Below are 14,142 nucleotides of genomic sequence, written 5' to 3'. Positions count from 1 at the left end.
TATCTAAATTCATGTGCTTTTCTTCCTGGCATATTGTACCATAGTGACTCCATTTCTAATGCTACAATGAAAGAGAACGAGCTTTTGAGGTTGTACCACATAAACCACAATTCTAAAAGGGAAGGGTTTATTTTGTGTTTGTTTCTGGATGGCTGAAACTACTTTGAATTAAAGCTAGCTGAATTAAAGAGAGGGTTCAATATGTTTTTATTTTACCCCCAATCTATGACAGGTTTCAGTATGGTACAGGCAATGCTTTTTACCAGTGACAGTCCCGATATTGCTCCTGTTCACTGTATTGCTTGATTGCCAAATGTGATCCCAGGAAAGGGGCTGGGTTTAATTTTCATGGGCTTTGATTCAGGACAATTACCACAGAACTAAACATGGTACTGTATCTCTTCATATCTCCACAAACCATGCAGGGTTCAAAACGAACTCCCCTAAATCACAGAACAGAAAACATTGACAGGGAACTGGCAAATCCTGCACACTCCAGCAATACAAAAGCACTGTCAGAACTGACACACATTAGCTTTCAATAGCTCAGCCAATTGTCTTTAAAATATAGGTCACAGACAATTCTCGATTGCCGAAGTGGGGGTGTCCTTATTCTCACCAGAATCCCATTTATTGCCCAGAGGGTGTTGACAAGATTTTTTTTTTTTTTTGTAGTTCCGAGTTCTGTTGTTACTGTTTTTATTTCCACCCTATCTTCATGTATGGCTTTCCGACAGAAGTCACGTTATGTTGTGGTATTTAAACAGTCCAACAGTACTTAACTATATACATTACTATAATACGGACATTTCATCTGCTGTGGGCCATAATCCAAAACATTGGGTGCAGGCAAGTCATAGACTGTAGTTCATTAAATGTATTCAGAAGGATATCCATGAGAAATGGAAACATTCAGTGTTTTAGGTTTAGCTCCTCGGCCCAATGGGCTGCAAAGACACATACCCCCAGTGTTTGGGATATTAATCCTATAAACCCCACCCCCCTTTATACAACAGAAACAGTCACTACTTAACTGAATATAGCAGAGCAGTACTGTCAATGTGCAGTCGAAACCACACCTTACGCACCTGAACTTTCACGACGGTCTGACTACATGACCCCCCCTCCCACTCCCTTCCCCTCCCTCCCTGCTTAACAAGTTCTCTGATTACAAGCACAATACTGTACCTGTATCCCAAAGCAGTGCCGCTGCCAATCACACACACACACACCTACACACCGCTCACAGCTAAAGGGCTGGCTTTCAAATTCAAACCAAACTCTTAACAACACTACAGCAGACAAACATTCAAGTCAAAGAGTGTCCCTCTGTTAGGGTTTGTGGTATTACAAAATGAACTGAGGTGGCAGATTCCTGAAAGGTCCTGTGGAAAGGCAGTTATTTTTATTTGCACAGTATCTTGTTTCTCCTGTAATACTACACAGACATGTTCTCCCAGAATGCACTTCAAACAGCCATTGTTATAGTACATACTGTATTGGCAGATTTAGTTGAAAAACACTTTGTTTTAAATCACTGCCATTTGTATTGTAAGCATCTACACAAGAACCAGCACTATAACCTGTACATTATCATGATCAAATAGCATACAACAAGTTCCAGAGCTCTGTATTACTGGACACACAATAATCAAAGTGAAGCACACAGCACTCAGCTTTCCACAGTCAAATCCCACTCACTCTCCATGAGGAGATTACCTTTTTATATTGCACTTCTAGAATTCAATTACTACAGTATAACACAACCACAGAGCATGCACAGGCTGTACAGTGCGTACTTCAACACCTGCACTAAAGTCTCTAAGCCGTGATCACCTGTCTTGGATAAATTAATCTAAAATAAACTTGTATGGGTGATTTATTTTTTAATTTGTTTTATTTTTTTTATCATGTCTTTTTCAAAATGACTAAAGTGTTCTACTGCACCAAGCATCTGGCATGGTTAATTGGCTCAATCCATAAACACTTTGAACTTTACCACCTGTAACTCCCTTAACAGTTCTACAGGTACACAGAAAGATAGGCTATAGTCTCAGCTTTTAGAAACCACTTTCAGGGACAAACTTTTATTATTGCATCACTCCCATCATAAAAGTGAATTGCAAACCACAGCATAAAATGGGACCACAGTGCAAAGGTTAAGGGTCCGAGTAGAGGTTGTGTTTAGGGCAATGATATACATGTCACTGTGTGTATGAATGCAATATAATCTGCATTACAATAGAATTTGTTTTCCTTACTGTACATTTACTGACTTGATACATTTGTAACCCTACTGAAGAGTTTACATTTGAATTATATGTACTGCCTGGGTGGTTATTCAAGGACTGGGTACCTCTGTATTTACTGAGTGATTTATTTAGGGCAGCACTTGAATGCTGCTTTTACATGATCCTGTGCGTTTTCACAGGTGCACAGAGTAGCACACTCTGCAAACCTTAACCTTTGCACCTCAATCTCGCTCTGCACCGCCCTTCCTGTAATCAGTCTGCAGCCTTTCTGTGTCAAACCTAAGGCCTCCTCTATAGTTATTTTTCTTCTTCATTCGGAACTGTAATTTGCCTGCGTTCTGCCTTTATTCACAATCTTTTTGTAAATCTCCATTGAAACGTTTGAGACACTGTTCCAACCACATTCCCCCAAAGAATTTACACACAGGTGAAACTGTAAATCTCGGTGGCTGTTTAAATGATAATTATTATAATTACTATTATTAAACAAAGCCATATGCTACCAAAGGTTAACACTATACCACAGTATAGTTTAGGAGTGAGTGACTCCGTATTGAATTCTGATGTTATTCACTGCCTGCCCAACAATAACGTAAATAATGAAATGCTACACCAGCCATGCAACACTGTGTCAGACAGACTACCACAGATACAGTAACCAGCTAAACTAAATTAAACGCTGCGCAGTCCCGATTTCTATTTGTATTGGAAGTATAATAAATAAGGTTACTGCCTCGACCTGCATTTGACAGCCTCCATGATCGTTAGCATTGCCATTAGAACCAACAGTACCGGCGAGCCTTCCCTCCTATACTTTGTTTCCAAAGCTGGAGTAGCAATAGGAACAGAATAGTACTGAAATTAAACAACAGCCGACATGCTCCCAACAAGAAAGTGCATGGAGAGGCTACTTACTAAGTGAGCTAGTAAACATGCACTCTGAATGTTTCTTGTCGAGATTCCCTGCGGCAGATCCAGGCACTGCTCTCTCCGCTGCTGCTGCTCCTTTTCCTGCTGTTTGAGTTGTCGAGGCACATAGAAAGTGTAGGGAAACAAACTACAATGACGTCACGGAGCAGGAATACTATGGGGCCGAGGAGGGCGCTTCAGAGCACCTGAAACACACCCTTATTATTATTTAGCAGATTATTTTATCCAAAGCGACTTGCATAAATTAAACCGAATATAAAAATCCTAAATTAAAAATGTTAAAATATTTCTTATAAGAACGAAAAATAAGGATACATGATTATAAGATTCAGATTTTGCACTGGAGGTACTGTACAGTTATGCTGCAGCCCTTTTTCCCTTTTCTTTATGGGTGAAGGTCTTACTTAACCCTCATGCTGTATTTTCTTGTAACTATGGGTAGAACATGCAGTACTGTGTTGCTGTCTTTCTCAATGTTACACGACCTAGAAGTCTCCAGTCTTATCTCATTGTTCATAAACACATATTTGAAGTCATGCAGTTTCTTGCGATTATAGCAACACGTTAACAATAACTCAATGAAAATGCATTGCTGTTTCCCTTTCAGTCAAACACATGCTCACCCTAATAAGAAAACATGCTAGAGGTAAAAGCATAGCAATATAGTATAGTTACACACTTTTTACAACATAGGGAAGCTAGGTAAATTACAGGTAAAGCATGGTAAAGTCCCATAAATCATGATAAAGCACAGTAAGTGTGAAGTGATAGCATGGGTAAAGCATCGTAAACTGTTCAGTTCATGAGTACAGTAACTTGAATGTGATCTCCTTGGTATAAGTGGGATCAAATGCAATCATAAATCACCTTTATAATGGGTGACATCACTGCTTTAATCTACCCAACTCTTTTAAATGGAGGTTTAATGGTCAGTTTACAAGCATGATAACATGCTTGAAGGTGTGCTGTTGTTCTGTGATACCCTTCTCAGGTGGTTGAAAACACTTGGCTGTGGCTTGTATCTCACAACGCACATGAAGACTAAAAGCATCATGTATTTATTTTAAAATGTCTAGGTCAGATTCACTGAGCATTTAATCGTGTTCTGGTAATGTCACAGTACTTTCCACAAATAAGTCAGTGTTTTAAAGGGTACATAAGGATCTTTTTATTTTATTGTGTTGCATGTTCCCATGTGTTGCTACAACTGTTTACGCAAGGTGTGTGTATTGTTTAATTTTTTTTTCTTTTTCATTTTGACCACTTTTTTAAACTTAAAATTGCATTCCCTGCCTCAAGATGGCTTCCCATGTACCCACATGGACCTCTCACAACTACATTTCCCATCATCCTCCTGCTCTCTGGTAAATCCATCTCAGTTACATAGGGAAATGTAGTTCTGAGAGGTCCATGCAGGTACATCTTGAGGCAGGGAATACAATTTAAAAGTTTAAAAAAGTGGTCAAAATGTAAAATAAAAAAACAAAAAAAAACAACACACACCTTATGTAAACAGTTGTAGCAACACATGGGAACATGTAACAATACAATAAAATAAAAAAAAGGTTCTCCTGTACCTTTTAATTCAAGGTCCCCTATATGTAACATATTTCTTGCTTAAGAGTAGTTGCTTAGTAATGTAGTAACACGCTACAGACACCAGAAGAAACACTGTCCAGCGGGGTATTTGAAGCTCACTTGTTACTGCTGCTGCTACTACTAAAATGCATATTAAATGGTAGAGCTGTAGTGTGGCTCCTGTCAGAAAGTAAATATGGGTTAACAGCAGTAGTACTAACGGAACATGCTTTTCAGTTAAATCATGCCATACATCAAAAAAAGCACTGCAGGCTAGGTTGGTCTGCCAGCCTGTGTTAGTTCATCTTCCAGCAGTCTTTAAAGAATACATTATGTACATATTTATTTCAAACCCAGTGTTCCCTGCCTGACATATCACACGCATATATGATGATTGTTTATACAACTGTGTATAATGGCTGGAGCGGGTGACACTTGCTGTAATCACTATGTATGATGTATAACTTTATAATTATCCGTTTTTTTCTATAAATTCATTCACTTATATACTTATTCATTTTGACTATAGACTTTATATGCTGTGCCAAATGCTTAGTTTGTAGTATTGCAGTTCTAGTTATATTTTACATTTCAAGCTACATTTTTCAATTATACAGAAAAAGTCAAGCCAGCATATTAAAGTTTAACTGTATTTGCCCAATGATGGCCCAGCATTATTAGTGATTGTTATTTCTGAAATGCTGCATAGCTCATTCAAATAACAGAAGAAATGACAGTGAGATGAATTTTAACAGAGCTGTTCTTCTTTATTATTGGGTAGGAACATTTCCTTTCGCCTCTGGAGGCCTAGGTCACTGCACCTGCACTTTCACCTGGTGGTTGAAATCAAGTATGTTTCGATGGTTCAGACTGTTCACATAGTAAACCTTGCTTGACAGTGTCACATACAACTGTTGCTAATACAGTTGCCTCATCTTTCGCAGTTTACTTATTTAGAATGCAAATTGACTCTAAATAAGTTATCAGTAAGGATTGGATCCATATCCATTTCCTGGGGCAGTGAACACTAAATAGTAGATAGAATAGCTTAAAATGTCAATTTATTGAATCTGTGATGGTGTCTGCAACCCCTCTGACTGGTTCCGAGCTGTGTTACTCTGTGAGTTGTTGTTTTATCCAACACTGTAACTAGCTTTCACAATAATTTACTGAGGACCTGAATGTTAACAGGTAGGAGGTGAGTTTGAACCAGTGGCCACAAGCGGGCATCTTAACCACTGTACAACAAAGCTTTTACTCTCTCACCATCAGGGTTTCAGAATCTGAAACGGCAGTGCATCACACATCGTTGCCTGCTCACTGGCATGTGACACTCTGGTCTGTCATCTCTGTTGTTTCTGCTTGTTCTAAACACTATCCTATGCCATAGCTCATGAAGTTGAAAGGTCTGCTTTTCAAAGTTACTCATTTCTTTTTTTTATAAAGCTTAACAGAGCTGAATGTGGGGCCTAGGAAATTGGACTTTGAAACTACTCACCCTGCTTGGGATGTCACCTGATAAAATAAAGTGGTTAAGAGGTCTTGACCAACACCTGACACGCTCAGGTTGCTTGAATGATTGTAAAGTTACCTGAATGGAGAAGATCAGTTGTATTTAAGTTGTTAGCCTATTATAAAGGTTAGTGTTCTCAACGCAAAGGTGTGTTTCCTTTAACTGCTCACCCATGTGGAATGTTCTGTCATTCAACCTGATTAAAAGTTAATCTTTCAATTTTGAACTGCAGTCAACGTTTAAAAAGATGATACATGTTATGTGGGTTTTCCATTTTATAAAGAGGGGAAATGGGTAGGAAGGTTTAAGAAAAGTGTAAATCAGAATTGGTATACAGCAAACTTTTGATGACCTTGTATTTTAGTAACTTATGACACTGTCCAATGGTAAGCAATCCTTCGGGTTTGTTAAATCGCCAGTGCTGCTGTTCAGGGAGGGGGCTGTTGTTTGCTAGTTCTGAAATTAAAAAGGGTTACATCATACTTCACAAAGTGGCACTTGTAGTAGAAATAGAGCGTTGTAAGGTAAACTGCAACGTCACCATGGTTTTCACAGACATACAACAAATGTCAACCTGGGCTTCATGAATCATTCAGCTGGGTGGTAACCCAAAGCTTTTTAAAGTTTTTTTTTAAAGAAGCCATTCTATCTCAGACTGCAAGATAATACAGAGTGAGCGAATCTAATTAGGCAGACACCTGATATCTTTAGACATGCCATTGTATCGTGTTTCTTAACAAGGACAAAGATGCTAAAACTTGTCTCCTGAAATGTTTACATGTCATTTATTTATTTATTTTGTTTAATATTCTGGGCAGCAGCTGCTGGGTCACACGTGCCTTTATAAAGGATGATAGATGCCATTGAAATAGAATGTTATGTCAATAGTTGCTGTGTTTGGGACTGTTAATCAGACTAATAATAGCAAGACCGTGGAAATCAAGAGTTTGGATAATGGTTTCATTGTGATGGTTTCTTATAGACATTAAATAAAATGTCCCAACAATGATAAAGCTGCTCCCCACTCCCCCAAGCTCGTTCACATTGAATTGTTTTGTTAATGTTGATGTGACACCTCTACCTTTAAACCTATACTTTATTTTCACAACATATACTGCAAGCGTGGTTAAGCTCCATCTGAAAAAGTTTTGCAGGTGGGCTAATGATGTTCTTCTGCTTGAGCTAAAATAGTACAGAATGCCAACCTGTGTGTCCCATGAGACAAGATTTTGCATCTTAATAGTTGTCCTGTTTACGGGCACAGTTGAATCGGATTGTGGTGTGGTCAAGGCTGGCCCGCTGTAGAAATAGCAACACAGACCCAGGAACTGCACGTTCAGCGCTCCTGCACACTTTTATTAATTACAGATCCAAAACACACAGAAAATAAACAAAACAGCACACCAAAGCTACCCCTGTTTTGTTTTGCTTTGTTTCTGCTGCACAATCCTCTGCAAACCACACCAACCATACACCCTTTGTTCCTTTTTATAGGGTGTGGCCAGAGGCAATTGACAAATCAATCATTCAATTACCACCTGGCCACACTCCAAACTTTTCAATAGAACAATCAGTTCAATACTTAAACAAACCTCACACCAATTCAACAATTACTTTATGCAGCCACAAAGCACACATCTTAGTGTGCAGGGCATGTGCCCTGTTACACAATCTACGCCTACTCTGCCTCACTCCCTAATTGAGGAATCATATCCAAAATCATCTTCATGTCCTGCATGTAAACCAGTTTGGAGCTGGAATCGGGTCCAAAATCATGACCTGTGAACAGAGTTTCTTTAGCCTAGTGCAGTACCAGCTCTGAAAACACGTGTGCTTCTTTCAAAGCTGCACGTTTGAGACCTATATATTGAATGGATATGCATGGTGGAGGGATCTTACGGAACTTTTTGTTATTTTGTTACTTTAAAGGGTAAATTACAATGTACAACTATGGAGATCAGTGCAGAATTTAGGTTAGTCCTCTGGTCTTATCACTGGGCTGCTGTACTATTTATGAACTTAATCACACAGTAATTAGCCCAGGGCTACGTTGTGCATCAATTGTTTTCCACATTTGGAAAATGTTCTTAAAATTACAATGAGCGGATATAAATACACTGCATGTCACATAGGGTTCGAATGGACCACAAAAGCATTGTAAGTCAGAGGAGACCTGCACTGTAGTGCAGTGATCCTGCACAGACTATTTAAATATTTACATACTATTGTTTTTAAACAGCAGCTTTACTCCATTCCAAAGGCAAGACCAGACACAAAGATGCTTCAAGATGTAAAGTATGTACTGCACTGCAATCAGGAGTTAGGATATTGGACACAGGCAGTGTGTTCTGAGTTAGGATAATGAACACAGGCAGTGTGTTCTGAGTTAGGATATTGACCACAGCCAGTGTGTTCTGAGTTAGGATAATGAACACAGGCAGTGTGTTCTGAGTTAGGATATTGACCACAGGAAGTGTTTTCTGAGTTAGGATATTGAACACAGGCAGTGTTTTCTGAGTTAGGATATTGAACACAGGCAGTGTTTTCTGAGTTAGGCTATTGAACACAGGCAGTGTGTTCTGAGTTAGGATATTGACCACGGGAAGTGTTTTCTGAGTTAGGATAATGAACACAGGCAGTGTTTTCTGAGTTAGGATATTGACCACAGGCAGTGTTTTCTGAGTTAGGATATTGACCACAGGCAGTGTGTTCTGAGTTAGGATAATGAACACAGGCAGTGTGTTCTGAGTTAGGATAATGAACACAGGCAGTGTGTTCTGAGTTAGGATAATGAACACAGGCAGTGTGTTCTGAGTTAGGATAATGAACACAGGCAGTGTGTTCTGAGTTAGGATAATGAACACAGGCAGTGTGTTCTGAGTTAGGATAATGAACACAGGCAGTGTGTTCTGAGTTAGGATATTGACCACAGGCAGTGTTTTCTGAGTTAGGATAATGAACACAGGCAGTGTGTTCTGAGTTAGGATATTGACCACAGGCAGTGTTTTCTGAGTTAGGATAATGAACACAGGCAGTGTGTTCTGAGTTAGGATAATGAACACAGGCAGTGTGTTCTGAGTTAGGATAATGAACACAGGCAGTGTGTTCTGAGTTAGGATAATGAACACAGGCAGTGTGTTCTGAGTTAGGATAATGAACACAGGCAGTGTGTTCTGAGTTAGGATAATGAACACAGGCAGTGTGTTCTGAGTTAGGATAATGAACACAGGCAGTGTGTTCTGAGTTAGGATATTGAACACAGGCAGTGTTTTCTGAGTTAGGATAATGAACACAGGCAGTGTGTTCTGAGTTAGGATATTGACCACAGGCAGTGTTTTCTGAGTTAGGATAATGAACACAGGCAGTGTGTTCTGAGTTAGGATATTGACCACAGGCAGTGTTTTCTGAGTTAGGATAATGAACACAGGCAGTGTGTTCTGAGTTAGGATAATGAACACAGGCAGTGTGTTCTGAGTTAGGATAATGAGCACAGGCAGTGTGTTCTGAATTAGGATAATTAACACAGGCAGTGTGTTCTGAATTAGGATAATGAACACAGGCAGTGTGTTCTGAGTTAGGATAATGAACACAGGCAGTGTGTTCTGAATTAGGATATTGACGACAGGCAGTGTTTTCTGAGTTAGTATATTGACCACAGGAAGTGTTTTCTGAGTTAGGATAATGAACACAGGCAGTGTTTTCTGAGTTAGGATAATGAACACAGGCAGTGTTTTCTGAGTTAGGATAATGAACACAGGCAGTGTTTTCTGAGTTAGGATATTGACCACAGGCAGTGTGTTCTGAGTTAGGATAATGAACACAGGCAGTGTGTTCTGAGTTAGGATAATGAACACAGGCAGTGTGTTCTGAGTTAGGATAATGAACACAGGCAGTGTGTTCTGAGTTAGGATAATGAACACAGGCAGTGTGTTCTGAGTTAGGATATTGACCACAGGCAGTGTTTTCTGAGTTAGGATATTGACCACAGGCAGTGTTTTCTGAGTTAGGATATTGACCACAGGAAGTGTTTTCTGAGTTAGGATATTGACCACAGGCAGTGTGTTCTGAGTTAGGATATTGACCACAGGCAGTGTTTTCTGAGTTAGGATAATGAACACAGGCAGTGTGTTCTGAGTTAGGATAATGAACACAGGCAGTGTTTTCTGAGTTAGGATAATGAACACAGGCAGTATGTTCTGAGTTAGGATAGTGAACACAGGCAGTGTTTTCTGAGTTAGGATAATGAACACAGGCAGTGTGTTCTGAGTTAGGATAATGAACACAGGCAGTGTTTTCTGAGTTAGGATATTGACCACAGGCAGTGTTTTCTGAGTTAGGATAATGAACACAGGCAGTGTTTTCTGAGCTAGCATAACACGGTGTAACAATTTTTTTTTTTTGTTCCTGGGTATTTGAAATATCACTGTCCTGGTCACAAAAGCAAAGTTTATGGGGAATAATAGCCATTTTCTATACTTTTGAGGCATAAGCAATTAGGAAATAACACTTACTAGCCAGGAACAAAAATTGTGTTACATAGTGTAATGAACACAGGCAGTGTTTTCTGATCTCATTGTTGATTCTTTGATCGATCAGTTCATACCACAAATATTTTTTTTGTTGATACTTTTAATAGGCTCAGCTGTATAATCTTAAACGTACATCATCACTTTTTTCTTTTGTAGTTGAACCTTTTTTCCCATATTTTATTGTAAAAGAAAACTGTGTGTAGCCAAACATTCTACATTCAAAACAGTTTGGGTGTGTGTGTGTAAAGCTAATGTTTTCAAAGCCTTGTGCATTAATTATACCTTTAACTTGTGATCTGGCACTAACCACCTATTTGTTTATCTATTATTGTATGGCTTGGGTTACTATTCAGTGGCTGTTCATGACACTCGCATGACCTTTCACACCCCTACAATATTTGCATTCCTTACTAGTTCACTATTCTCCGATTTACTTTGTTGATGTTATGGGAAAAAACAGACCTCTAGAACCAATGTATTTTGAGTTTTGAAATTGTTGTTTTAAAAAGATGAACTCTAAATAAAGCAGGTTGCTTTTAAGTACTGCCGAGGTTGAACCATGAGGGAATCTATTCTTTGTGGTAAGGGGATAGTAGAACTGGCTAGAGATGGGTTATGAGGTGACTCAACAGTAAGCTTTGTCACTGGGGAAGCAGTTGATGAAGCTGTGCAATCAAATATAGAGGGTCAGCATAAAGATTTGAGGTGTGGCTTGTCTACCCAATATACAGTAGAGTACATGACTGTGGTACTGCCACAGAACAAGCCAGAGGGGACACCCCAATGCTGTAAATCATCACTTCTCTCTGTGGTATGAATGCGCGTAATTAACCATGCAACTCATACGGTATGTTGCTAGATAACTCCATACACGTTTTCAGATGGAACCTCATCATGAGTGCAGTATTTAGGGTGGAAAAATAATGGATTTTGCTACTACCTGTAGTGTGGGGAACTTTTATTTACTTGGCTGACAAACACAAATATGTAAGCTGGTAGGGAATTGCATGCATAAAGTCCCTTCTTTGGTGTTGGATAATTGTGTTATTTTCCTGTCCTGAAAGGTTGCGCACTGTAGAGGGCTTCTCTCCAGAGCTGTTGTGCCATTGTGGAGTATTCAAGGGTGGAGGCATGTTTAAATGGCTACAGATAAAGAAGAATGAATATTCCTGATGGAATTCTCAGAGACCTGAAGAAACATCTTACCACCAATCATACTACGTAGGATACACTTGGTGTATGTAGATGTCCCAAGAATTTCCACTGTTTTAATGCCAAGCCAAACCCATACCTTAAAGCATGCATGCCTACACTTGCTAAGCTGATAATACAATTATTTTATTTAGCAGAAGCTGTTCCAGTCTGTCTGAAGCTGTCAGGTCTGCCTAATGATCATTACCCTTGCTGTCTGCAACACCCTTGTCCATCTTTCTCTAGAATGCAAGAGAACATTTGTTAATGCAGTAAAAGACTTGCAACAAACTAAAAAAAACTAACCACAGGATCAACAGCAGTTAGTATGGAGGATGATACTAAACGAGTACACAAGTTAATATCAATTGCAACGAACTAAGCAGCACAAGATAGTCTTCGTACTAAAAATGTACTCAATTGCAACAAACCTCAAGTAACTGCTATTGCCCTCTAGAGCAGTGGTTCCCAGCCCTTTCTGGGGACCCCGTGTCTGCTGATCTTCATTCCAATTGAACTCTCAGTTACTTAACTAGACCCTTATTTAAACTGACAACTGTCCACCCCTGGATTGTGAAACCCTGCTAGAGGATATTAAAACACTTTACTAAGTTAGCACAGCAATTTCTGTCTACTAAATAATTGTGGAACAAATATGAAATTCCAAAATGTATTGCCAACTTTTATGAAACTGAACTATTCAGAACCAAAAAATACATTCAATGATTTTAAATCTTTTGGGGGGGGGGGGGGGGGGGGGGGGGGGGGGGAGGGGGGGGGGGGGGGGGGGTGGGGGGGGGGGGGAACAAAAAACAAAAAACATAAAAAAAAACTTGTTTTTTGTATCAATTTGGAAAACGTTGTTTTAGTCAAAATAGGAACAAGTCGAATCAAGCCTATTTTATAAAAAATAATAATGACTTTCCAGTGTCTCTGCCTTCAGCCTCTTAAAGCTTTAAATGTGCTGCTGTACCTGGCAGCCTCGCGCTTCAGAAGGCAGACACTCACAATCTGGCCATCTACAGGTGTAGCCCATGCAAACTCTGCACAGGTGTATCCCCATGCAGTGTGCGCTTCAGAATTGCTGTGGAATCCTTTCGGCCATCCTCCAGCTTCAATAAAATCTTTTACAAACTCTATGAAATAAAGCTTTTGCTCCATTGTATAATTTTGCACACGGCTACTGGCCATGATTGCCTTCGAATGATTGTACTGAGAAATTAAGCTTGTATAGGCTATACCTGAAATATGTAATTATAATTTCTGATTCAATTTAGACCTTTCACAGTCTGGGGACCCCGTGTCTGCTGGTTTTTATTCCAACTGAGCTCTCAATTACTTAAGTAGACCCTTAATTGAACTGATAATTTGTTCAATTAGATCTTTTTACTTGTTTTCAGCTGTTAAAACAGTTGCAGATTTCAGGTTAGCTATAACATTTTATAAGTAACTTGGACTCTGCAACTGTTTAAGAACTGAAAACAAATTACAATGGTCTAATTAAGCAAATGATCAGTTCAAATTAAGGATCTAGGTAAGTAATGGAGAGCTCAGATGGAATAAAAACCAGCAGCCACAGGGGGTCCCCAGGAGGACCGAATGCATTTGTTCTGTGTGAGAATTAAATAACAAGGATTAACAAAAAGTAGTGTTTCTCTTCAAATGCAGCTTCATTAATTTTGGTGTATTTACTTTCACCTGTAAATACATTTCCATACATCATTTTCTTAAGCTCAAAAAATGTAACAAAAAATGAAGAGGTTAGGTTTCTAAAAAAAAAAATAATAATAACGTTGATCTTGTAATGAAACATAACACAAATATAATTAGCTGGAACAAATCATTCAGATTTTGAGCCCCCGTCCCCCCAGTTCCTGCTTGGTAGCATACTACAATAAACAGCTTAACCCTGAGCTCCATGCTAAAGCTGGGATCAGCTAGTCCCTAACTTTGTTCCGCTTCTTTTTCTCGTTGCAATTGTTAGTAAGTTAGTACATAGCTGGGGATGATCCCGAGATAGCACCATATAAATTAGTCCGCAACTTACTATGCAGCTCTGTACTAAATCTACAAATTCGTTGCAATTGGCCCATGACCACTATGTAAACATTTGTCAGTTTGTGTGTGTGGTTTCTTATTTTCTTTTTAA

General features: G+C 39.1%; 1 protein-coding gene across 6 annotated transcripts in view; it reads right to left on the bottom strand.

Annotated features, from left to right (window-relative positions):
• myo6a (myosin VIa) overlaps nt 1–3,278 on the bottom strand; it is a 65,961-nt gene extending 62,683 nt beyond the window's left edge. For 5 of the 6 annotated variants that reach the window (XM_041249506.1, XM_041249507.1, XM_041249508.1 and 2 more), the window contains exon 1: nt 3,168–3,278. The gene's annotated coding sequence lies outside the window, so the exon portion shown is untranslated. The remainder of the gene's footprint in view (nt 1–3,167) is intronic. The other variant, XM_041249512.1, reaches the window with a different exon arrangement.
• Between the last annotated feature and the right edge of the window lie 10,864 nt (nt 3,279–14,142).

This window comes from Polyodon spathula, chromosome 5 (assembly GCF_017654505.1).
Source record: "Polyodon spathula isolate WHYD16114869_AA chromosome 5, ASM1765450v1, whole genome shotgun sequence".
Classification (NCBI taxonomy): Eukaryota; Metazoa; Chordata; class Actinopteri; order Acipenseriformes; family Polyodontidae; genus Polyodon; species Polyodon spathula.
The sequence above is the reverse complement of the archived record's forward strand: the minus strand, read 5'-3'. Positions and strand labels throughout refer to the sequence as shown.